General features: G+C 41.9%; 1 protein-coding gene across 1 annotated transcript in view; it reads right to left on the bottom strand.

Annotated features, from left to right (window-relative positions):
• The window catches only part of kctd16b (potassium channel tetramerization domain containing 16b), a 76,119-nt gene that overhangs the window by 50,765 nt on the left and 1,883 nt on the right, over positions 1 to 23,471 (bottom strand). The window lies entirely within an intron of this gene.

Here is a 23,471-nt window from a genome sequence, read left to right as displayed (position 1 = left end):
GTATGCACATGTGTATATGCAAATGTGAGTTTGTGCGGTGAAGGAACAATTAATCCACCAATAATTGATTTTGGCCATATAGGGTCAGTGCAACAAGCAGCACAACACTGGCTTATTATCACCTCATGAAGGCGATACGGCGAACATGCAATTTAAGCAGACATGGAGTGGCATTAGCACTTATTTGGAGGGATGATGTTGCACTATATTCAACAGTTTGTCACTAAGTTTGTTGCTGGTGTTTGGTGCAGAGCAGGTAGCTCATGGTTGGTTAATCAGAGCGGTGGTGAGAGCCATGAGGGTCAATCATAACACTAAAGTTGTAGGCCGTAAAAGCAAAATCAATGAGCTGAAAGACACTTAAAGGCTTTGTATAGCTGAGGTTAACTGCAGAGTCGGACGATTATTCTTTGTGGCTTCTTCACTGTGAGTGACGCCTTCAAATGACATACTAATTTTACATTGTCAATATAAAAAGTATTTTGCTTGATCATGTGTGAAAACAGTTGGGCCCTCACACTGAAATCTGTGCCGCACAATATTGTGACTATCTCATCTTCACTAAACCTGCTCCTCATTCACCACTTTCTGCTCTTAATGACACAGGCATTGCATGTTTCCTTTGTGATGGCCTGAAGATGATGCATACAGTACCTACAAGGACACCAGACTTGATGATATCCTGTGCTGACAAAAATATAATGTTGACATACAGTCAGCGGATTTAGACGGCTGACTCAGGAAAGCCAAATCTTGTCACACACTTCTCTGAAGGTCCAATAAGTTAAGTATTAAGATACCACATTGATTAGTATCAATGTATCCTATCATACTAGGAAACATATACACTTACATACTGTACATGTATGTACGGTGGTCCTTACCATACAACACACTCATTCATCCTTTAATTCCACATCTCCTCTCGGTCCAGATGTACTCTTGAATTCATTTAACAGTCAATGAGTATTCATCCTTGACCAAAGTGCACTGTTTAAAACTAGGAAAATAAAAATCAAATGACCTCTCCTGCCTGAACAATCAACTCAACCCATAAAACAGATCAAAAATTGGAGGTAAAAAAGTCCAAAATAGCCTATAACACCCTTAAAAGTGAAATGTTAATGTATCAGAAAGCAGTTAAGGATGTGAGCTCGGGTTTCTTTTCTGAGCTGATATGTAGAAATAACCATGATCCCAAAGCTCTCTTTCAGGTAATTGATTCTGTCATCAGAGGTCCTTGCACTTCTTCTCCTGAACCTGATCTTGAGCTGTCTGAACATTTTTTGATCATTTTGTAAATAAGGTGGAGAATATCAGGTCCCAAATCCAGCCTGACCCTTGTATTCGCTACATTTAACACGTTAATGCTCCCTCTTTTACCCAGTTTCAACTCATTACAATTTCAGTGGTCACATCATCCCCACTAGGTGCTCAAAGAGGTATTCCCCACTGTTAGTCCTCTTATTTTGCAAATGCTTAACAACTCTCTGGCCTCTGGTTCTTTCCCAGACAGTTTTAAGGATGCCATTATTCACCCTCTGCTAAAAAAAAAACCTAATTTGTACCCCCTGTCCTTAAGTAAGTACAGACCAATCTCAAAACTGTCTTTTTATCTAAGGTTCGGGTGAAAGTAATTTCATCCCAACTGATATCTTTTATGAATAATAATAGTGTTTTTAACAGTGTTCAGTCTGGTTTTAGAACACTTCATAGTACCAAGAGAGCACTTGTTAAGGTTACTAATGATCTACTGCTTACTGAAGACAGACGCAACTACTTGATTTTAGTTCTTTCAGTTAATCACCTCATACATTGTTTGGAGACTTGGGTAGGCATCAAGGGCTCGACATTTAGCTTATCGTGCACGTATGTCTCAAACAGAACTTTTTTCTTTGTCGCTGTGGATAACTCTTCTTCCTTGATGGCTCAGTTGAATTGCGTTGTCCCTCAAGGCTCAGTTCTTGGCACCCTTCTGTTTTCTATTTATATGCGGCCTCTTGGCCAAATCATGATGTGTTTTGCATTTTTATGCTGACGACACTCATGCCGTTGCGTGCATGCAGCTCAGCTAATCTCTCAACATGCCTCTCTGATATTAAATCCTGGATGTCCCAGAATGTCCTTAAATTTGTTGATGATGAGTATGAAGTCATCCTGTTCAGTTCCCCAAATTCCACCAGCTCCTTTGATGCTAATCTCAGTGGTCTCTCAAAAAACATAATGCAGGCTGCTACAAATCAAGTTGTAATATTTGATGCTTGCCTCATCTTTAAATACATCTTTTGTTGTACATCATTTTGTTGTTTTACCTGCCTGTTTTTGTCAGTGCACTCCCTGCCCGCACAGCAATGCACCTCAGCTCCTTCACAGAGGGAGATGCAATTTTTCGGGAAAATTAGATTGACCTTTGCCAAGGCTAAATTAGGCACTAAATATTTATTAAAAGTTCTGTGATGAGGTGGAAGTAGTCATATTCATTTCAAATGCTCAAAATTAAATAATGTCAGATTGATGTTTATATGATCATTGGTTTATGTAACAGGCCTTACAGCCTCAAGGGGCCACTGTCTGAGCTTTTACAATTACTCAATTTGGTTTGGTAAAAGGAAAGGAAAGGAAAGGAAAGGAAAGGAAAGGAAAGGAAAGGAAAGGAAAGGAAAGGAAAGGAAAGGAAAGGAAAGGAAAAAGGAGCAAAGCAGAAAAGAGCAGACAGTGTGGTTAAGTATTCCTCAGGTAAATACTTACATTGAGCTGCAATAAACATGCAACAAAGTCAACGTTAAACAGGGAAGATATGAAACACAAACCTGCAAATTCCATGCAAAGTCCGACAGAATACACCTTCAACAGAGCTTGAGCTGCTGTGAGATATTTTCCATTTTATCCTTAAATTGTGGTGACAGTGTGACAACATGGCTGGACTGCCCTTGAAGAGGCAGCTTCGTGTTCTGTCTAACGACCCTTCATCAAGTGACGCTAAAAGGTAGACTATCTCGTAAGAGAGCACTCTGTATAACATGGTCAGGTAATTGCACAAAATGTCTCAATCATGTCTTTCTTGGCACTATAGACTTACACTGTGGGTTGACATTCTCAAATGCGGTCACCCAGTCACTCATTGATGTCAAGAAGAGAGTCAGTGCTTATCCAATCATGTACTTACATGCAAATTAATTTGTCCATTGGCAGCAGCGGCTTTTATGCAAATCACGTTCACATGAAATTCATAAGTTGAACCAAACTCTTAGTTCAGCAGACATCGCATAATCACCAGATACAGAGGTAAGGACACATACAGTAATTACAGCTTACAGCCAGCTTTTTCTTGATGACATAGAATGCAAGTGGCAAAAGGCTAACAGCGTACATTAGGTTTACTATGGCACCAACTCTTTAATTCATGAGACAAGCAGTGAATTTAATGGCCTACTTAATCACTTGTAAATTCCTTGTGCAGAAATGTGTCAGAAAATGGAAATATATGAGAGCAGAGTGCATAATAACATTTCATTTTACCTCAACAATTTACTGATTACAGCTGTATGTTTAGGATGAATTATTGCACTTCTTCCACAGGACTATCCAATCAAATACCCATTCTCAATCCAATATCTGTCTCTTTCCCTGAATCTCTCTTTCCTTCAGAGTACTTTGCAATTGATTATACAAAACCGCAGGTCAAAACAGTTCACTGAATTAATGAGAGCAGAACAGGCCTCACTGTTCAAATAAATAATAAAGGACCTGGCACTATTAGCATGGCAGTTATAGAATGTTTGCTGATTCTTGTGGTTTTATTGCAATAAATCTGCATTTTGTGAAATTATACATCTATTATGACAAGAAAACTTTTCAAAGCTCTTGACTTCTTTCGCAAATCAAGAAAGCATTGTCAGAGAGGCAAAGAGCGAATAAGCTTGAGATTTGAAAAAAGATCTCAACACATGTAGGGAGTGCTAGGAGGCATTCTATTGACAGTTTTGATGTTTCAAAGGCATCTGCAGCTCTTATGACACTTGATTTATCAACTGTCAGCTTGAATTCCTGCTGTTAGCCCGCTGCAGCAGATGTTCACGTTGGGCTCAGGAATTTGTTAGCTTTGAAAGGATCGCACATGCATGTATGACTGGGACTTAATTTCCCACATCTTTCGTGTTGGCGTGCTTTCCTCACATTATCAGATGTCGTCTATTTTAATTCAGTTTTCAGTATTCTGAAGCTAAATATTATGAGGCACTGCTAGTAACTGTGTAATAAAGGAATGAACACAACGCAAAGCTTTAATAGAGATATCTATAACTGTGATGCATTCATGTGAAAATCATCACAATTAACATTCAGGGGATAAAAAATAAGCAAAAAACTGAAACAAACACAACTCTTTCCAATAGCGTGCTTACTTGCTCACCAGGCGATCTCCTGTTTGTTGCAATTTCGGGCCCCGAGCTGGGAGCTGCAAAATCCGCCCCATATATATCTCTTTCACTGTATGCTATGGAGCTAGAGGTCCCCAGAGTGCGCTGAGACACACATAAATTGAATTCAACGGAGAATTCCATTTGGGACCAGACATTTCCTGGAGCCATCGGCTCTAGTATCATAATGTACAAAAGACACCCTGTACGTTCCAGCCAGAACAATCACGACTTCAAAGGCCCCCACCCTGAAAGCAACGGTGAAAAATCATTTTGAGGCAAACCTCAAGGTCATGTCTCTCTGTGTGAGGTTCTGTACTGGAGAGTTTCTACTGCCTTAAAATGAACTCTGGTGAAAACAAGACTCATTATTTGCTGTTTTCATTTTCTCTTTTCACAATAAGAAGAAGAGGAGAAACACTTCAAATGTCAAGGTGGTCTTTGAGGACAGTGCATTGATTGTTGTAATTTTCGACCTTGGTGACCGTCTAAGCTGTGAATCTAGCAGTTTCAGATGATGTCACAAATGTAAAAATTATGTCTTTCTGGTCACCTGACAGTCGCCACTTGCCAACAAACGGGTGATATAAAATCCCACACTGGACTTCACCGTCTTCATATCTATATGTGTAATGCAGTGTATAAAAAGCTTTTTCAAGCTTTAGCACAACCTGTATTTCACGAGCTAAACATGCATTTATGTTACGACGGTCACATTTTAAAGGAATGACTTCTTTTTTTTGCACATCCTCGTAAATGTGATAAATAGACTGCGCTTTACTTTTACACATACTGATGGCAGGGAGCTACTGTGCAAGGAGCAACCATCGGAAGCAATTTGGGGTTCAGTTCAAGGACACGCCAGGGATCGATCCACAAAGCATGTGATTAATGTACGACTCGCTCCACCTCCTGAGCCACAGACTCCACTCTTATATGTGAATTACAAAGATAATTTTTAAAAACAGACGACATGTTGGACTGGGATTATCACATCACATTGCATGTCTGTCTTTCTGTGTCTGTCACTTTGCGCTTGTACATGTGAATTCTTATGTATCTGCACATCTTTGGGTGTGCATGTGTGTGTGCATGCATGCATACAGTAAGTGTGTCATCTCTGCTGCCAGTGTGAGCAGAGTGGCAGAGTCTCCAGAGGCACAAGTGCTGCCTTATCTGATGATCCATGAGCGTTTGAAGCAGCTGCGAAAGCCAGTCCAAAGAGTGGAAATATCATCTGATAATACCAAATCAGATCCCCTTTTTCATAACACATGACCTTGCAATTTAAGAGTCATATAATGCTGTGATGCATGTGCAGAAACTTCCACATGAGACCGAGATTATATAGGTTGCCTTAGACAGATGTTTGTGTGAAGCGGAAAAAAAAACTAAGGAGTGGAAGTAAATAAGTAATTTTCTCCCCCTCTGCTGCTCCTTTGAGAAATGCTTGAAACTTATAACTGCCCCTGTGGAGTGCCTTAGATGCAAATGGCAGACGACTGTTTGCACCCAGCAGCTAATAAATCAAGGCAATCTGGAGAAATTGTTATTTTCTCTATCCCTTTTTTTGGTATATTCCTTAAAAACAACACACACGGAACACCATGTTCTCAAGACTTAATCACGCTGCTGCTTTGCTGTTAAGTATTAAAAATATATTGAACTGAAACTGTGCACAGCATTCTGTCTAATAGCCACTTGGCAGCATTCAAAAGTCTCATGCACCTCTAGCTAAAAAGCAAATATCCCATCGTGCATTTTGAGTGGCGTTGCTAGGTGACAGTGGTAAAACGTTACTGGCCAAGAGGCTGACACAGTGTCCTGTGGTCACTTAAAATGCAGAAGGACAGCAAGTCAAATGGCCGGCACAGCTAAGAAATTGCAGCCAATTCCAAAGCATAAAAAAATCCATTTAGAAAATTAAAATGACCTGAAATTTATTTGGACAGTAATTTTGATTCAAAACTATCTTGTCATGTCTAAAAAAGATTATCATTTTGCCAACCAAATACTTATTTGTTACCAGCATTCGGCAATACTAGCCTGGCTGGGTTAGCACTTGGAAAATAAGAGAGTAAGTTCACATTCAGGTTTATTTAAAAGAAGCATTTGTTCCATAGACTCCCGTCTCATAAGTGCAAATCATTGATCTGTTGTGGACAGAGGAGGTTAAGTAAATGTGAATGGTGCAACACAGCTTTAACTGTTTTGGACTGTCTGGCTCTCGCATGTCAAAGTTCACCAAACTTGAACTCGATGCAGACCTTTTGCACAAATTTAAAGTTACACTGGTTTAAAGCTGAGGTGTCCAGGTCTTACCTGAATAGTGGGTGAGTGAACTGCACTGTGAAAAGTATTTTAGCTTTAGACTTAAAATAATGTGACACACAAATAAATCTGAAATAATGTGAAACACAAAAAGATAATAACAATAATAGACACACAGTTCAGGCAACCAGAACCAAGGTGTTAATGAAAGATATTCTTAAAATGTCTCTTTGTATGTCTCCCACTACGTGAAGTAAAATGAGAGCCTTCATCCAGCCTGTCAATTTCAAAATTGCTCTCAACTAAACTCAAAAACAAAGTCATCATTTCCTGCCGCAGAGGCTTCGAGCACCTCGTCTCCCCAAAATGAAGCTGAACTGAACCGCATTCATCACACCGTAACCAAGTTGATCACAGGAAGTCCTCCGCTCAGCGTGAATGCACAAAGCCATCACTTCAGTTGGCTGGTAACTGCATGCAGTATATGAGAGGCATCCATTCACATTAGCACCCCACCCACTCATACCACATCACTCACACTCTCTGGGCTACTCCATATTGATAATGGATTCCTGTCTTACCGTAAGCATTAGGGTGTGTGTGTGTGTGTGTGTGTGTGTGTGTGTGTGTGTGTGTGTGTGTGTGTGTGTGTGTGTGTGTGTGTGTGTGCGTGTGAACCTGGTAAAGCAGTTTGTTCCCAAATATCCTGCCTCATTTCCGGGATTTTGGATGTCATCGTAGAGTGTTTTGATGTCAATATCTGGACATCACTATGACTTTTCCTGTGGTCATGTGGCATGCAAGGACAGAAGCCAACAGAAACATAAACTAGAGATGTAGTAAATACAAGCGGACAGGTCTGACCGACACAATCTCCGGTCAGTTATTTAGTGTATTCTACAGATGGGAGCACGTAAGCACACAGGCTGACAATTTCATCCTGAGATTGAAGGTTACAGTAGGAGGCATTTCTGTCTGTGTTTGTGGGGAGACAGGATTAAATCACAGCTGCAGACACAGAATGGAAGAAACAGCCAAACAAAGTGAAAACAATCCAAAATTCTAGACAGGACCAAGGCAAACCAACAAAATGTACATGTTTACCAGGATAGAAAGGAAAAACGGAAATGACAGGATAACAAGACAGCAGTGTTCCAACTGTCATCAATGATCACTGGCGGTGGCAACCAGAGGAATGAGACACATCCAACAGCCGAAATTAAATCACATTTTTGTCCATGACTTGTTCATTTAAAGAGTACTCCACTGATTTTGCATTGCAGTCCTGTAACATTGTTGGACTTGTAATGGACAGTTTAAAAAAAGGATAAAGGGTGAAAATTGATCTAGAAACAGAGCCAGAGTCTTTTTTAATTGAAGCATACCTGCCACCTACATGGCCCATGATGCAACTCGACCACCGACAGTCCAGGCAGAGATTCTGGGAGTGTTGTGCCAGGAGTGGCTAATGCAGCCTCAATCCATTAGCCTCAGGCAGAGATAAGTAGTGGCCTGCAGAGGTCCAGTGAGCTCACTCTTTTTTAACTACACCCCCCAGAATTTTTCCATTTTTAAGCTTGTAGTCTTCAACCCCAACTAACTTTGCCTCCTCAGTCTCTTGAGGCTATTTGTCAGTCTTTCCACTGCTCCTTCTAAAACCACAAAAAGGCTTCATACAAGATTTTTTTTTTTTTTTTTTAATCTGCTGTAGTACTCTCCAAGACTTCTAAACACACATTGGTGTGCAAACTCAACACGCTTCCTGTTTTAGAAGCCACACCGTATCCTTGGAAGCTGCATGTGTAGGATATGTCTCACATTGGCGCTGTGTGTCTACGCAGATACCGCTCAGAGGCAAGAAATATTATGTCACCTTGTAATTCTTGTGTTTTCTTTTACATGTTTCAGATGACAACATCTGACAGACATATGTCATTGTCTAGCGAGGCTACAAACTGTATGTAAACACAGCGATGTTGGGGTGTGTGAAAGCAAGATATTAATCAGTGGGTGAAATCCAACACTCAACTATAAATCAATTCCTTCACCGTGACACACAAGTATAAATCAGTTTACTTCACGGTGTTGGTGCTTACTCTTCAGAACAGGGTGAGAAGCTTTGATTTGTGAAGGGAGCTTGGAGTCAAGGCGCTGCTCCTTGCATGAAAAGTAGCCAGTTAAAGTGGTTTGGCATCTGATTGGGATGCCAGTAGGAAGCTTCTCTGTGGAAATATTCTGTGCATGTCCAACTGATAGGAGACCCTAGGGCAGACCCAGAACATGCTGGAGGGATTACATATCCCATCTGACCTGAAAACTCCTCATGATCCCTCAGGAAGGGCTGGATGTGGGTGGGGAAAAGAGCATCTAGGCTGCATGCATAGTTTTCTTTAGCTGCTCTGGATGCACTCTAGTTTGCACCAGTTATTGGGTGAAGGAGACTCAGAAATCACAGTGGGGTCACGAGATAATAAAGTCAGATTTCCCTATACCAAAACAATAAATTAATGTGGTCGAAACCAAAGATGATGAAGTCGTTTTTCAGTGGAAAATGCCTTAGGGTGCAAATAAGCCAAAATACAATAAGATAAACTTTAACAGTCAGTGGAGGAACCTGAGAAATTGTTCAAACTGTGACCTTTTTCCTCCAACTTTCCTCTTTTCACACTTGGGCAGCGATGCCTCCTAATTGAGTATAGAATACACCTAACAAGGCACCCAGCCTCACTTACAAATGACTCCCAGTACCACTCATCCTTCTTGCGCTGACCTTTAGAGGTTTATTTTATGGTCTCGTGGATAACTGAAAATGTACGCTCCGTTAGGCCAAGTATTTACGTTGTATAGCTTAAATATAAGAGCAGTAAACAGTCAAGAGGTGCATCTCCTGTGCTGAGGCTAACTGTTTCCATTTCTCTTACTTGCTGTGAGTCTCTGCCTCCCTCGCCTTTGTCATCGTAACCAATGGAGGAGACACGAAGATCCAGTCAAGAAAGAAATGGAGCCAATAGAGTTGAGTGAGAGAGAAGCAGAAAATAAAATGCAGCAGAATGACAAGGACCAGTAGCACTGTTGTTTTGACTGCTGCTAGATTTTACTCCTGAGGCGCTTGGAGAGAAAAAAAAACAGAGGCACCAACCGAATAAAGAGGGACAGCAAGATAAAGACAGAGCATTGAATGCATTGAAAGCCAAATCACAGCCAACCCCAGCTCTTGCAGGACAAAAAAAAACAGAGAAGAGGCAGGTACAGAAAGAGACAAAGGCCTGGAGCAGTGAAAACCACACTGGCCAAACTCTCTACTCCATCTGTCAGAGGGGGACATACAAGGAAAGAAGGCAAGGGATGGAGGAGGGTTGATAGGAGAAAGGGCTGTAGAGTGAAACAGAAGCTCAGAGCAGTAAAAGCAGGGAAGGCAACAGCAATCAAAAACATCTGCCGGCAGGTTCAGCACTGGCAGCTGTGCCACTCTGTGCACTCCAGGAGACATGTTTGAAATCATCGAAACACCAGCCAGAGATTGTTTACGGAAGACAGAAGGCTGAGCTCTCGGCACAACACCTTGATGCTTTAAATGCTCCAGAGAAAACCGAAAAACATCTGATCTGCTCAACTGGCAGAGAATCAAATGCTCAAAGCAGCATCAGATGCGGAACAGGAAGGTGAGACCCAAGAAGAAAAACAAAAATCCTGAAAAAACATGCTTGTGGCATACGTACATACTTGACGCCCACTTGTAGATTTCAATCCAAAACGTATTTCTATGTTTCCAGCGAGTTCATTCTGAGCATCTATTTGTATTTTTGCAAGCCTGTTTGTTTTCCATGATGGATTTGTTCATACTCAGCTGTCTCCACTGCCCATAGCTTTTAAAATGGTGAGAACTGATAACTTAGCAAAGGCCAACAGGCACAGAGATACACTGATACCATCACTAGAGATTAAGCTGTGCCCCATATATCCCGTGCGTGTGCGTTTGTGTGCGTGTGTGAAATGTTCTTTTCTCCTCTGCTTGTCTTGCTCCCACCCTCTCGTCTCTCTCCTTTCACCATCATTTTCCGCTCTTCTCTAAATGTTTTCTCTCTTGCAGCACACGATGTGTCGTTTGGTGGAATTTAATATATTACATGCTATATGTTGGACACTCTGTTGACGAATACTCAGAAGGCGAGAACACAAACCACCTGATCAGTAAAACGAGTAGGGAATCAAAAAACCAAACAAGGCAAAGCCCTGTAATGCCCTTGAGGAGTTAAGGTATTAACAGATGAGCCAAAAGAACTTTGGAAAGACTTTGAGTTCCAAAACAAACTCTTGTCAACAAATACTCCCTGAATATTTATTCTGAATCTTCAGCCGCAGCTCATTGGTTGAGTAACTCAATATGCATATTCTTCTTTGACTTTGTCTGTTTTTGAGCCTATTTTTGGTTTGTTTGCCTCCACGATCCGACACATCTCTCCAACCGTACAATCTTTCGCTCTGACAAAACAAAACAAAAACAAAAAGCAAAACAAAGCATAGCTAACAGCATATTCATGAGGGGGATTTAAGTGAGTGTGTGGGGGGGGGGGGGGGGGGGGAGTGAAAGACAAGCGAAGAACAGAAGTGCTTCTCAAAAGTGTGAGTGACATCTGACAGCGGAGGGCAAAGTGGCATTATTTGTTATTGGGTGTTGGGTGCGTGAAAACAGGCGAGTGAGATCCGAAAAGGACAGTGTCCTCTATTCCACCTCACCCACCCACCCACACACACACACACACACACACACACACACACACACACACACACACACACACACACACACACACACACGAGAAAGAGCATACACATGCAACACACACAAAGTCCTAATCAAGACGAATGAGATTTGCTCCTCAACAAGGACATGTCGTTATAATATGAGACAACTACATTATTGCTCTGATCCCACCGTTTTAACAGCTTGAAGTGTGTGTGTGTGTGTGTGTGTGTGTGTGTGTGTGTGTGTGTGTGTGTGTGTGTGTGTGTGTGTGTGTGTGTGTGTGTGCGCGTGCGTGCATGCATGTGTGTGCATGCATAAAAGGGAGAACCTTAATGATTAAAGAGGATCGTTGCACCTAAATGTCAGCCTGTAACGGCTTTAATTGGCTAAATGAGTTTCTGAGGTGATGGATGTTGATAATTGTCTTGCTCCATTTGCTTGTTTCTCAGCCCAACACAGGAGTGCGCTCATGTACAAACGAGACCTACCTCTCTCCGAAGATCCAACGCAGAGTTTCAGTGCAAGGGTCGTGCACGCAGACACACACGTTGGTCTAAAGATTAGCAAACCGTTGGTTTGTGTTGGTTCATTGGTTGCGTTGCCATAGAGAGACATTCACTTCTTACTAATCCCTCTAAAGCTTTGGCCAGGTTAATACTGGAGTAAACAGTGTGTCTCGAGGCTAGACTGTGCTGTCTGATCTTATCTGCATAACGTGTGTATGTGTGAGCGTTTGTGTGTATGTGCCATCGAGTGCTTGCGCCCCGATGCGTTTGCTGTTGTCCTGCAAAACCAATTTACCAACAGACCTGTCTGTGGAGAATTATCACACAGGATCACAACCAGCAAATCATTATCTACACACAGCTAATACAGGCTTCTGTAGTTAGGAGACCATTATACAGGTAGTATGTGTACATAGGACCCCAGGTAGCAACCCATTACTTCTGCAAACAAACAGTCGGGCCCTCTGTGTGGCTGCCACAGTCTGTGCAATCCTCTGTGAACAGCACTCAATAATTTATTGCATCATGAATAGTAAACAGGAGTGCGGAAGTGGGAAGATAGCGGACACTCTGGTTTTCCATAAATCATCATCGCTGTGAGACAGAAAACACAGTCATTAACCACAAACTCTTCAGATACACTGGCTGCCTGATGTATCATGGCCAGGGGAGTTCAACCAATCTGATGCTGATGTTCCCAACTCATGTCGCAAGCGAGGAGTTGTTTTTCGTGTCATGCTTTCATTCCCACGGATTCGTTGAATTGATTGTTGTCAGTGTGCATTAAAAACTTCCGCTAAGGAGGTTTTGTTTCTGTTTCAGTTTGTCAGCAGGATTAGCTACAGTACTGGTCAGATTTTCATGAAACCTGGTGGAAGGGTGTGGCATCAGCCAAGGAGGAAAGCCTTTTGTGTCTTCAGAGGGAGCTGTCCTTCTGACTAATTGCCTCAAGTGATGTCACTAGAGGCAGCATCAGTTGAAGTTGAAGTTGATGATAAATAAAAGGTATGTAGCTTGAAAGATGTGAGCTTGCCAGGCCTCTATAGCCTGCTCCTCATCTCTGCTTGAGGCTGATGGTTTAAGGCCACATTAGTCATTACCATGTTACAATCTCTACATTGTAGCCCTGACCGATGCAGAGAAGCGTCTCTTAGGTAACGTGATATCAAGTACAACAGTGCGTACGCTTTCTAGGAAATGGGGAGGGCTGAACTCAATGGCTCTGGTGAGAACTCTGATTTCACTCTGATATATTTGCCCAGTAAATCCCCTTCAGTCTTAAAAGGAGCTGCAGATGAAAGCAAAGGAAACAGATTAAAGTGGTTCGAAGTGCAGCTCTGCGATGCCGTGGTGTTCCTAATATTTTGTACACTTTTCGTGTATCTGAATCCAGAAGAATTCAGCAGAATCCATCTTATCCATCAATGTAAAACAGGTCGTAAGCTCTCACTGTCCCTCCTCTCTCTGATTTGCTTTAATAGGCAGGAGTTGAGCACAACAGCGAGGGATATTGCGGATCTATAGACACAGTGAGTGTGTTTAAGTGAGCGGTCTGATCTATAATCTCCCCTCTAATGAGAGTCATTTTTAATCGGTTAGCTGTTTGTTTAAGTTCACCTCCAAGAACGTGCGTGTGAGAGGGGAGAGCATGTGTGTGCCTGCATGCCCCACCTATGCCTACAGTATGGCATGTGTGTGTTTTAATGGACAGGGAGCTTCACAGCCACTTAGGACTGAAATGGTGATGACAGCATGCTCTAGCAAGCAGCTGAGTATTCCGAAATGACACCGAGGGATTACTAATGAGACACAGCAGTGGAGTTTGGAATAATCCTCTGCAGTGGCATAACTTCAGGTGCTGTCTCATATCATGCTAAAGACTGTTACACACTATTTACTTATTCAATATGGTATACAGTCATTTATGATTAACAAAATTTGTTATAAAGTACCTTGACAAAATGAAACTGTAATGACTAACAATCCATTTTGTGGTTTGGTTGAGATGCATACAATGTAACTGTCTCCTCTAAATTATATTAATATACAACTAATTAGCAAAAGCACAAACATGATGGCGAGTGAATCACATTTTGTTGTAACATAATGATTAAATATTGTTAATTAATATTCCTGGCAAGCTGCAAAAATGTTAATACTGGACACATGTTTACTGAAAACATATTTCATTTGTTTGCAACCAAAAAATGTTATCTTTCAAAGCGCTATCAACTCATGCTGACTACAGCACTATTCATCTTTTTTATGATCATGTCAAGGCACTGACACAAAATCTGACTGCAAAAACGTCAGCAGCAATGATGGTCTTTCCCGACCCCTAACCAAAGTGCTTTTGTTGCCTAAACCAAACCACAGTCTGGTCACAGTGCTGCACTCTATACACCAACCGCCTACCTGGACTACCTCCCTGTGACTCCAGCAAGGTACATAAATGAAGCGCTTCACTCACTCAAACAAACGTTGGCTCTGAACATAATCCAGGCAGAGATTACCTTTTGTTAGCACAATGTAATTATGAATGCAAATTAGCTGTATATGGACGTAATTTCGAAGAGACGGGGCTGATTATTTGACAAATCCCTCCCCCTCTGCCTCCTATGTTTCCACTCTCTTTTCCTCTGTGTCTATCAAATACAGGCAAAAATAAGTAAAGTGTCTTTGTATGACCTTTACTTGCATCCCTTACTGTGTCCGTAATGAAAACAAATGCAAACTGCCCTCTCTTCTTTACTAGAAATGAGAAAAAAGAGCAGTGATATTATATTTTAATATAACATCAAGACACATTAGACTTCCCTTACTGTTGGTGGTTTCAGTAATTTCCTTGGGAGTTAATTTCCTCTGGAGTTGCTACATTAGCGCCCCTGGCTTTCTTAATGGACATAAAGACTTCATTGCCACTTACAAATGAAATGCCACTGACACTTTGCCCTAGGAAGCTATAAAGCACTGTGGAATGAAATTACAGCGGTATGACCATATGCTCCATCAAGCTGTGGACCACTGCTGCGTGAGTGACAATGTGTGATTCTAATGAGTCACAGAGGAATAGGGAATGATCCAAAACACCATCAAACTGGGAAGTTTCATCACCAAGTTTAAACACTAATAGTCTGAATATTGACCGACTGTTTCATCAGTCACACTATCTTCAGACTGAAGAGGATGAATGAAGGGGCAGGTGGAGTTAAATGAGGAGCTGAGCAAATTGAGGAGAGAACAAGAAAAAGAATTACACCAGTGAAGACTTGCCCAAAGCACCCATATAAAAAACTCTGGTGTGGTTTTGTCTTTATTGGCCTGTCATGATAGTTTTTGCTATTTTACACAGTGATGGGAGGAGTATTTAGATGTAAAAGTACCAACACCATACTACAGTCTATGCATTAAAGAGCTTACTTCAGTAAAAGTTTGCATTATCAGCAAAATTTATTTAATGTATAAAAGTAAATTATGCAAATAAACAGTGTTTTACTATTATATGGGATGTGCTTGAATTAATATTACTGCTGCTTTAATGTGTATGTTGCATTTTATTGCTGTAGATGTTTTAAGGTTGAGCTAAATTTAACTACTTCATACTGTTGGGGAGTTTAATCTGCAGTAACGCATCACATACTGTAAGACTGGCAGAACCACGCATCTCCATAAAGTCAACTTTTCATGAACTCAGAAAAACAGCCTAGTTTTCAGCTTTGTGATGATGCATTAAACAGCTAACCCAAGAGGGTTTTTAAAGAAGTGGGAGGACGTTTTTCAATCCATAAAGGAACACTTCATCCTTCAGTTTATCAAAAACATTCAAACACAAAATCACCAATATTTGTAGATGTGTGGTTTTCAGTGGACAGGAAGGATATGAAAAAAAAAAATAAATAAATAGCTAAAGCTGACAGAGAAATGTAGTAGAGTAAAAAAGTCCAATATTTGCCCCTGAGATGCTGTGGAGTATGTATTTGCATAAAATTGAAATGTTCAAGTAAATTTCAAGTGCCTTAAATTTGTAGTACTTGAATAAATGCACCAAATGTACTTAAATGAGGCAAAAGCCCCAACAAACAGTAGGTGGCCTTCTTAAGTGAATACTCCAGAATATGTTTGAATCATTCCTCAGACGGCACACAATATTTCACGCTGCAATCAGGATTAGTGGAACTATGATTTGCTGAATTTCTCAAACAGGATGTAGGTCCTCTTTGCCGTCAGATGTTTTGTTTGAGAACCTTTAACAAATGACAGCAGCCATTAATCTGCGATGTGACGCGCTGCCACAGTGGAGACCGCCATTGGTATGATTAGGTGATGCGATTGCTGATGTGATAGGAATCCTGTGCATCCCTTACATTGTGTTTCCAGCCAATCTGGACTCGCACATAGCGGGACTATTAAAGCAGTGATGCATTGCAGCAGCCAGCCGGTGGGTTGAGCGAGTGAAGAGGCTCTCCAGCTGCAGTTTCTGTCATTATGGCAACGCTCCACACCTCGTCGCACCGCAGAGCACTTATTCCAACACAACAGGGGAAGAGCATCAGCATTATATCAACTGTGCCTACCACCGCAGAGAGAATAGAGTGTCAAGAGTCACAGAGGAGGAGAAAATGGGCTGATAGACGGCGAGGAGAGGAGGGAGTCGCAGAGGGCTTAGGGGAGCTTGTTGTTGACGCTCCGGTGTTCACTCTCTTTTCATTCTCCCTCTCTCTTCTCTCTCTCTCTCTCTCTCTCCCACAGCTCTGTAGTTCCCCACATCCTCCAGAGGCCAGGGATTATGGGAATCTACACTACGTAGCTACACTAAGCTTCCAGGGGAGAAGGTCGAGGGGAGGCTAGACAAACAAGAAAGTCTATCTTTTTTTCTATATTTGACCCACTCGCCCTTTATCCATCATTTCTTATTTACTGTCCTCCCCTTACTTTCATGCAACCTCATCTGCACCCCCCAACATGAGCTTTTAACCCAAAATCAATGAAAAAAAGCATCAATTCAACCAAATATATTGTTTCAGGGTGGAATTACTCCACATTTATCTCCTTGAACAGGCTCATCATCCTCTAATTCACTTGCTTTTAATGTATTGTATACTATAGCTTATTTTCTTTCCTCTTGAAAAGGTGAGTAAACTCTATTTCAAAAGTGAAAATGGAGTTCATTTTATGTTTACCCTCAACTACATTCGGGGTTTATTTTCAATCATGCACTCCCTCACACACAGATCGTATCGCCTTTCGCTCTCTTCCTTTCTGCTCTCCATTGCGGCCTTAAATTACACTTCCTTTTTCAGACAAACAGGATTTAACAGTTACTTCATAAAATTTTGTTTCTCTTAACTGAAGAATAACCCAGTGCACAGCAGTTTTCTTATTGTTTCGGCGAGGAAGGGAATGGGTCATTTGTGCTTTCATTTCTTTACTCTCTGAATTCTTGACTCTCTGAATGTCTCTTCCTCGCCTGCAGCTTGTACCAAATGTAGCAGCTCCGACTCATACTGGAAAAGGCTCACACCAGTTTTATTTTGCTATATTAACTCTCCAAAGCAACATACAGTATACTGTATGCAATATACACAAGTATGTGCATATGTATATGTATATATATATATATATATAGAGAGAGAGAGAGAGAGAGAGAGAGAGAGAGAGAGAGAGAGAGAGAGAGAGAGAGAGAGAAAGAGAGAGAGAGAGAGAAAGAGACTGTTACATCGACGACATAACTGCAGCTAGAAGCTCTGCACTTTTAATAGCAAGTCAACAGGTTGTTTGTAGGGTCAAAATACACTTAAAGAGTCTAAATATGTCTCATCTTTTCAAATTGTCATTTATGTGAAGCCTTCCTACAACGTAAATAACTTGAAATGAATTCTAAATAACATTGCATTTATGGTTCTGGCCTTGCTTTTATACTCTTGACCTTGAGTTTATTGCAATTGCTGTTGATTTTATGTGACTTTGCTTTTTTTGTACTCCTTTATGAAGTGCTTTTAAAGTTTGTTTTGAAATAATAATAAGTACTTAGGGCAGTAGGTAGTAGTAATACCAGTGGTTGCAGGAGCAGTAAAAATGTTAATGATACTGTAGCAGTGCTTGTGTTTGTAGTTTTAGTAGTCTTAAATACAGCAGTACTTTCATTAACAAAGTACTACTGGTTTTAGTTCCATCCAGTGGAATAGCAATAATAGAATAAAAACTTTTAATATTAGTAATGGTGGTCAAAGCAGTAGCATCACCAGTAGTCATAATAACATGTATTAATAAGAGGAATAGTAGTTTTTTCTCTTCTTTCAAACATCAAACGGTGTTGTCCACCTGCTTCCGCTCTCCTTCCTTCTCGTCTCAGTTTGAATAATGCAGAGTTGAAGTGTGTGGTGGTGGACTCCCCTGTGGAGCTGAGGCCAGGGTAGCAGCTGTCCCTATCAAGACTCTCCTCAGAGCTGTCATGGCCTGTCTGCTCCTCGGCTAATCACTTCCTACAGGCCTGCAGCATGGGACCGCCGCTGCTAATGTTGTCGCCGATCGGGCCGGGAAAAGCTCGCAGGATGAGCGTGGTGTAGTTTCATATGGTGATGAGCATGTGTGTCTGCGAGTAGGTGTGTGAGGGGTTGGTGGAGTGCAGGTGTGTTTAGCCAGCGGCTCAACGGGTGTGCAAATGCCTCAGGTAGCGCAACATGGGTCACATGATTTAGACACACACACACAAACACCATAACCATGACCAAAACCCTATTTTCTTCCCACCTGCCAAAACACATTTGCTACACAAGGAGTTACTCATCTGTGTATAACAAGCTAATGGCACAGTGTGTCACACACCAGCACACATGGTCATAGGAAAACGGCCATTTGCAATGACAAGCACTTTGCTCTGGCATGTTCAGCTGAGGTAAAAATAGAGCCTGGAGGAATACATCCTGAGCCACAGAATATGATTTTCCTCTCCTCTCAACAGACTTCACATATGTTTCCTTTTATTGCCACACAGATGCAAAAAAAAAAAAAAGCAGCGTTGTCCGATGGTTCCGTTGCGGTAGGCTTTGTCAGCGCCTGCGGTGAATACCACACAACCAACTGTCAACACTGATGATTAATTATCAGTCACTCCATCCATGCAACAAATCGGTAAATACATTTGCCTTCTGGGGTTTCAGAGGCCATCCAGAATTTGAATAGCCATGAACAGAGAAAGAGATTGATAGGTACAATCAGAGGAGTGTAGAATCCAGGGAAATAGATAACAAGCAAAACGGGGATTTAAAGAGATAAAGGAGGATCAGGCTTCTAGCAAGAAAAACACGACGCTTGCAAGTGGAAGTTGGCGAAGCTGTGTCACTCAAATTGGGAACTGAAAGTGAACTTCTGCTGTAGTGCCCTTAAGCGAAGCACTTTGCACCAAACACATGTGGCTCCATTATGGAGGCCCCATGGAGAAATGTGCCAATAATGAGATACCCGTCCTGAAAAAAAGACTGTTGTGGTCAGTAGGCAGATTTATTAATGTTACACTTTAAAGAGAACCCTCTAATCAGGTCAGTTTGTTCCCAAATTTAGCTTTCTGTGACACAGTGACCTCCCTTTTCTCTGTAAAGTTTAGTCTGGACTCTTAAATGTGTCTACTCAGTTGACCTAAACAGCTTGGCCTTATTTATTGTGGTCATATTAGTTAATTAACTGTCCAGCAGGCAACTTTAACAAAGCATCCAATGGTATGGTCAATGGCAGCGTTAACTATGTTGGGATAAAGCCTGGCTCACAGCTGATGTTCCAGTTAATCTTAAAGATGGTCAGTGAGGTTAAGGTCAGGGCCGCTTTAGCTACGCAAAGCTGGGAAAGTCATTCTTTATGGACCTTTCCCAAAGCTTTGGCATGATGTTAAAAGCCCGCTAATGTCTAAAAACATGAAAACAGCTCCAATCCAGAAGCACACAGAAGAATATGGACATGCTTTTGGTAGTGTACTGCATTTAGCTTGTCAAGAATTTGACAAGATCCAAAGACCAAATGGCAGGTCAATTCATTTGCTACCGTTGCCGAGATCTTAGGACCTCCAATATGGCCAATAAAGGGCCAGTAAATAAGGAAGACTCACCAGCACCTGTATAATAAGTTGAGGCACAAACAGAAAGAGGCAGGAGAAGATGAAGGTAAATAAACAATCATGGAGATGGACAGGCAGACAGACAGAGATATGAATAAGAAGCGAGACAGGAGGCGTGACGGTGCAGTGAGGCGTGTAAAGGCAACTGGTGCCGCCGCACTGCTCCTTACCCCTGTGGCGCACAGAGCAAAATGAAGCTAGAGAAGACGCAGGGTGGGAACCAAGACGGGAGAGAAAAGCCACGTGTGATTGACTGGAGCAAAATGAGAAGACATGAAAGGAGAAGAGGGAGAGGAAAGACGGGGAAGGCGAGGAAGAGGAAGGATGAGGAGAGGGGGAAAATGAGCGTGCCAAAAATGTCAGTCATTCCCATTACGCCGGCTGGCGCGCAGGGCATGCCAAAAATGTGACAGGCAGATAAACAAGAGACTGTCAGCGACTACATTTAATCCACTGGGTGACTGCAGCATTTAACAAACTCCCTGCTCACCTGCGTGCGTGTGTGTCTGTTTGTGCGCACAACTGCCTCCGTGATCGTGCGCACGCTCCATGAGTGTGTGTTTATTTGCGTAGCTGCGCGGAGGCTTTTCGTGTGAATGTGCGTGTTGACATATAGGCCCAACACATCTGCCACCGTTCGTGCCCTCGCCTTTTGAGTGTGCGCCCTCTAACAAGCTGAACATTTGTCAACAAAGCCAGGAAGCAGTTGTTGTTTGTCAGTAAGCAAGAAGAGGCCGGCAGCGGCAGCCCACAGACGGACTGCCAGATATTGCATAAGCAAGGTGTGTGTGTGTGTGTGTGTGTGTGTGTGTGTGTGTGTGTGTGTGTGTGTGTGTGTGTGTGTGTGTGTTTGTGCTGTCTGTGTCAGCAGCCCCCACCACCACTTGATTTGGCTTGTTAGCGCTACTTCTGGGGGTTATGAGAGCCAATAGCTACCCAGTCACTGTGGCTGCTTCATGCAGGCTATTAATGCAGAGCTCATTTAGCCTGGAACGAGCCCAGCAACTCGTTCTCATGTGGGGGTTTTTGTATTCTTTTTTTTTCTTTTTCTGTGACCATGTGATCATTTGACTTATGTGATTTATGATTCTGGCAGTATTTTTCCCTAAGGTGGTGGCAGATGCACAGCTCAGTGGTTTCTAACCAGCGGCCCTGGCCCTCACCTGAATCATTACATGGAAATCTTGGAAGAAGATGAATAAAAGATATTTTGGGAATGTAAAGAATCGTACAGATCATGCTAGAACGTCATAAAACGCAACTTGAGGCTTCTGCGAGTCACATTACACAATAAGAATTTTGTCTGTTCGGGATGTTTGCACATCAGCCCATTGCTGTTCGTACTTGCCAAACATCTGGACGATTGGGCGCTGAAACGAGACGGCAAAGCCAGCAGTGGAAAGAACTGGGTTAGATGCCCTTCCTCTTGAACTGGAAAATGTTTCCTATGAATATGAAGCAGTGTCTGCCGCTTCTTTGCGATTTCCAAAAGTACCAAAATTGTCTGCTCTGTAATCACAAATTACTTGGAAATGAGGATGGAAATGAGGATGGTTTGATAAGAGGGCTTGGGACCGCAGGGAATGTTGCAAGTAAAGTCTACATACAGCCTTCAAATATCAATGAAACCCACACCCACTCAGCACTGACAAAAACTGAACTCTTACCCAAGAGATAAGTCACAACTCTGTATTGAACTGTAATCTATTTAGGGCATATAAACAATTTTTTCCACTGTGTCTATAGAAACTTTTACTCTGTTATCAGTGAAAATCAAGATGGCTGCTTTAACACATTGATCTAAGTGTGTCAAGGCAGCTGTTGCCAGCTTTTTATTTGCAGCAGTAGCCAGCACATTGTGCATTGTTGTGCTGTTTCTTACTTATATAACACGACTCAGTTTAATCCACAGACAAATTTCCACATATGTGTTAAAATGGTGTCACTGTAGTAACTATAGCAACTATATCTATGCCCAAAACAGGGTCCTGTAGTATTTACGAATATCCGTAAAACCCTGGCGTACTTGCTGCAAAAAATACATCTCGCAGGGCTCGTGTGGGCAAAAGGACATATTTAGACAGCAAAACAAACAGCAAACATTCATGGAGAGCCAGAAGGGGTATGATCTGTTACACTACACCTGCACAGTTTAGTAAGTGTCAAATAAATTATATATCACAAAAAAAGTAGAATTTACTCTGCTCTTTGTGATTCACAATCCAGAATAATTTGTCTGGCCCTTATTCACATAGCCACTGTCAATTTGAGTCAGTTTTAGAGGTGACAACAATCCCAAAATGTAACTGCACTTTCTTCACTCTAAGCATGGGAAATAAAGAGTTTTGTTTCATTTTTAGAGGCCCTTTTGTTGATTTATTTTCAGAATCTTAGCCTCTCGGGAGCTTTGTCTTGTAACATCCAAATAGTTTATACAGGCACTAAGAATTTAAACACATTCACACTATCACTTACAGTCTGTCTCGCTTCATTGTGGCAGCTATCAGAGAGTTTCTGATAAATTATACACTGTCACATCAGAGAATATGGATTATTTTGTTGCCTCATAAACTCTTATGAAAGCTAGTATAAAGAAATTATATTCTCTTCCTTGCTACCACTCTTGCCAGCCAGTGAGCAGCAAAAGAAGGAGAAACGGAAGGAAAGCAATAGGAAAGCCAGGAGGAAATGCAAGAAGTTGAAAGGATGGGACGGATGAAAGCAGAGAGGAGGTGGAGTAGAAAATTGCACCAAGATGAGAAATGGCAAGCATTGGCAAATCATTGCTCTGACGACTGCCGCGGCTGAGATGGGAGTGAAATTATAAAATCTGGTTTAATCTTGTGAAATATAAACTAGCCTGCAAGGGCGTGCTGAATGCTGCAACACGCTGTAAGAGGTTTGAACACACTCAGATTAAAACATGAACTAGCCTGTCTGTTATGTGTTTGCTGCTAAGGTTTCATCTTCCTGGGAGAGATAGCAACACCTTGGCTTAACCCCAATTACCGGGAGTGATCTCTAATTGGTTTTGTTCCACAGGGCTCACACAAAACTTCAGCCACTAACAGAGCGAGTAAGTTTGACTCTGTGCTTGCATTTCAAACCAAGGTGAGGCAGACACCAGGAGGTCGTGGACAGGTGGAACTGGTGCAAGCCCTTTTCACCCTGTCCAAGTAAAACACAGAGAGGAAATTTGAGGAGCTATGAGTCATAGAAACAGGTGGAAGCAGCTCTGATAGCCACACTAAAGCGTTCAATACACCCCATCATTCAAAGGAGGGGTGGTCCCTCGCTAGAGAGGCCCATCCCAATTACCAGATGTCTCTCTCTCACACAGGACGCATAAACCAAGTGCGCCGTCTAGCGGTGGCTCCAACTTTGTGTGTATGTGTGTGTGCTGCACATAAAAAAAAAAGTGTCAC

This window comes from Chaetodon trifascialis, chromosome 16 (genome assembly GCF_039877785.1).
Source record: "Chaetodon trifascialis isolate fChaTrf1 chromosome 16, fChaTrf1.hap1, whole genome shotgun sequence".
In the NCBI taxonomy this organism is placed as follows: domain Eukaryota; kingdom Metazoa; phylum Chordata; class Actinopteri; order Chaetodontiformes; family Chaetodontidae; genus Chaetodon; species Chaetodon trifascialis.
The sequence above is the reverse complement of the archived record's forward strand: the minus strand, read 5'-3'. Positions and strand labels throughout refer to the sequence as shown.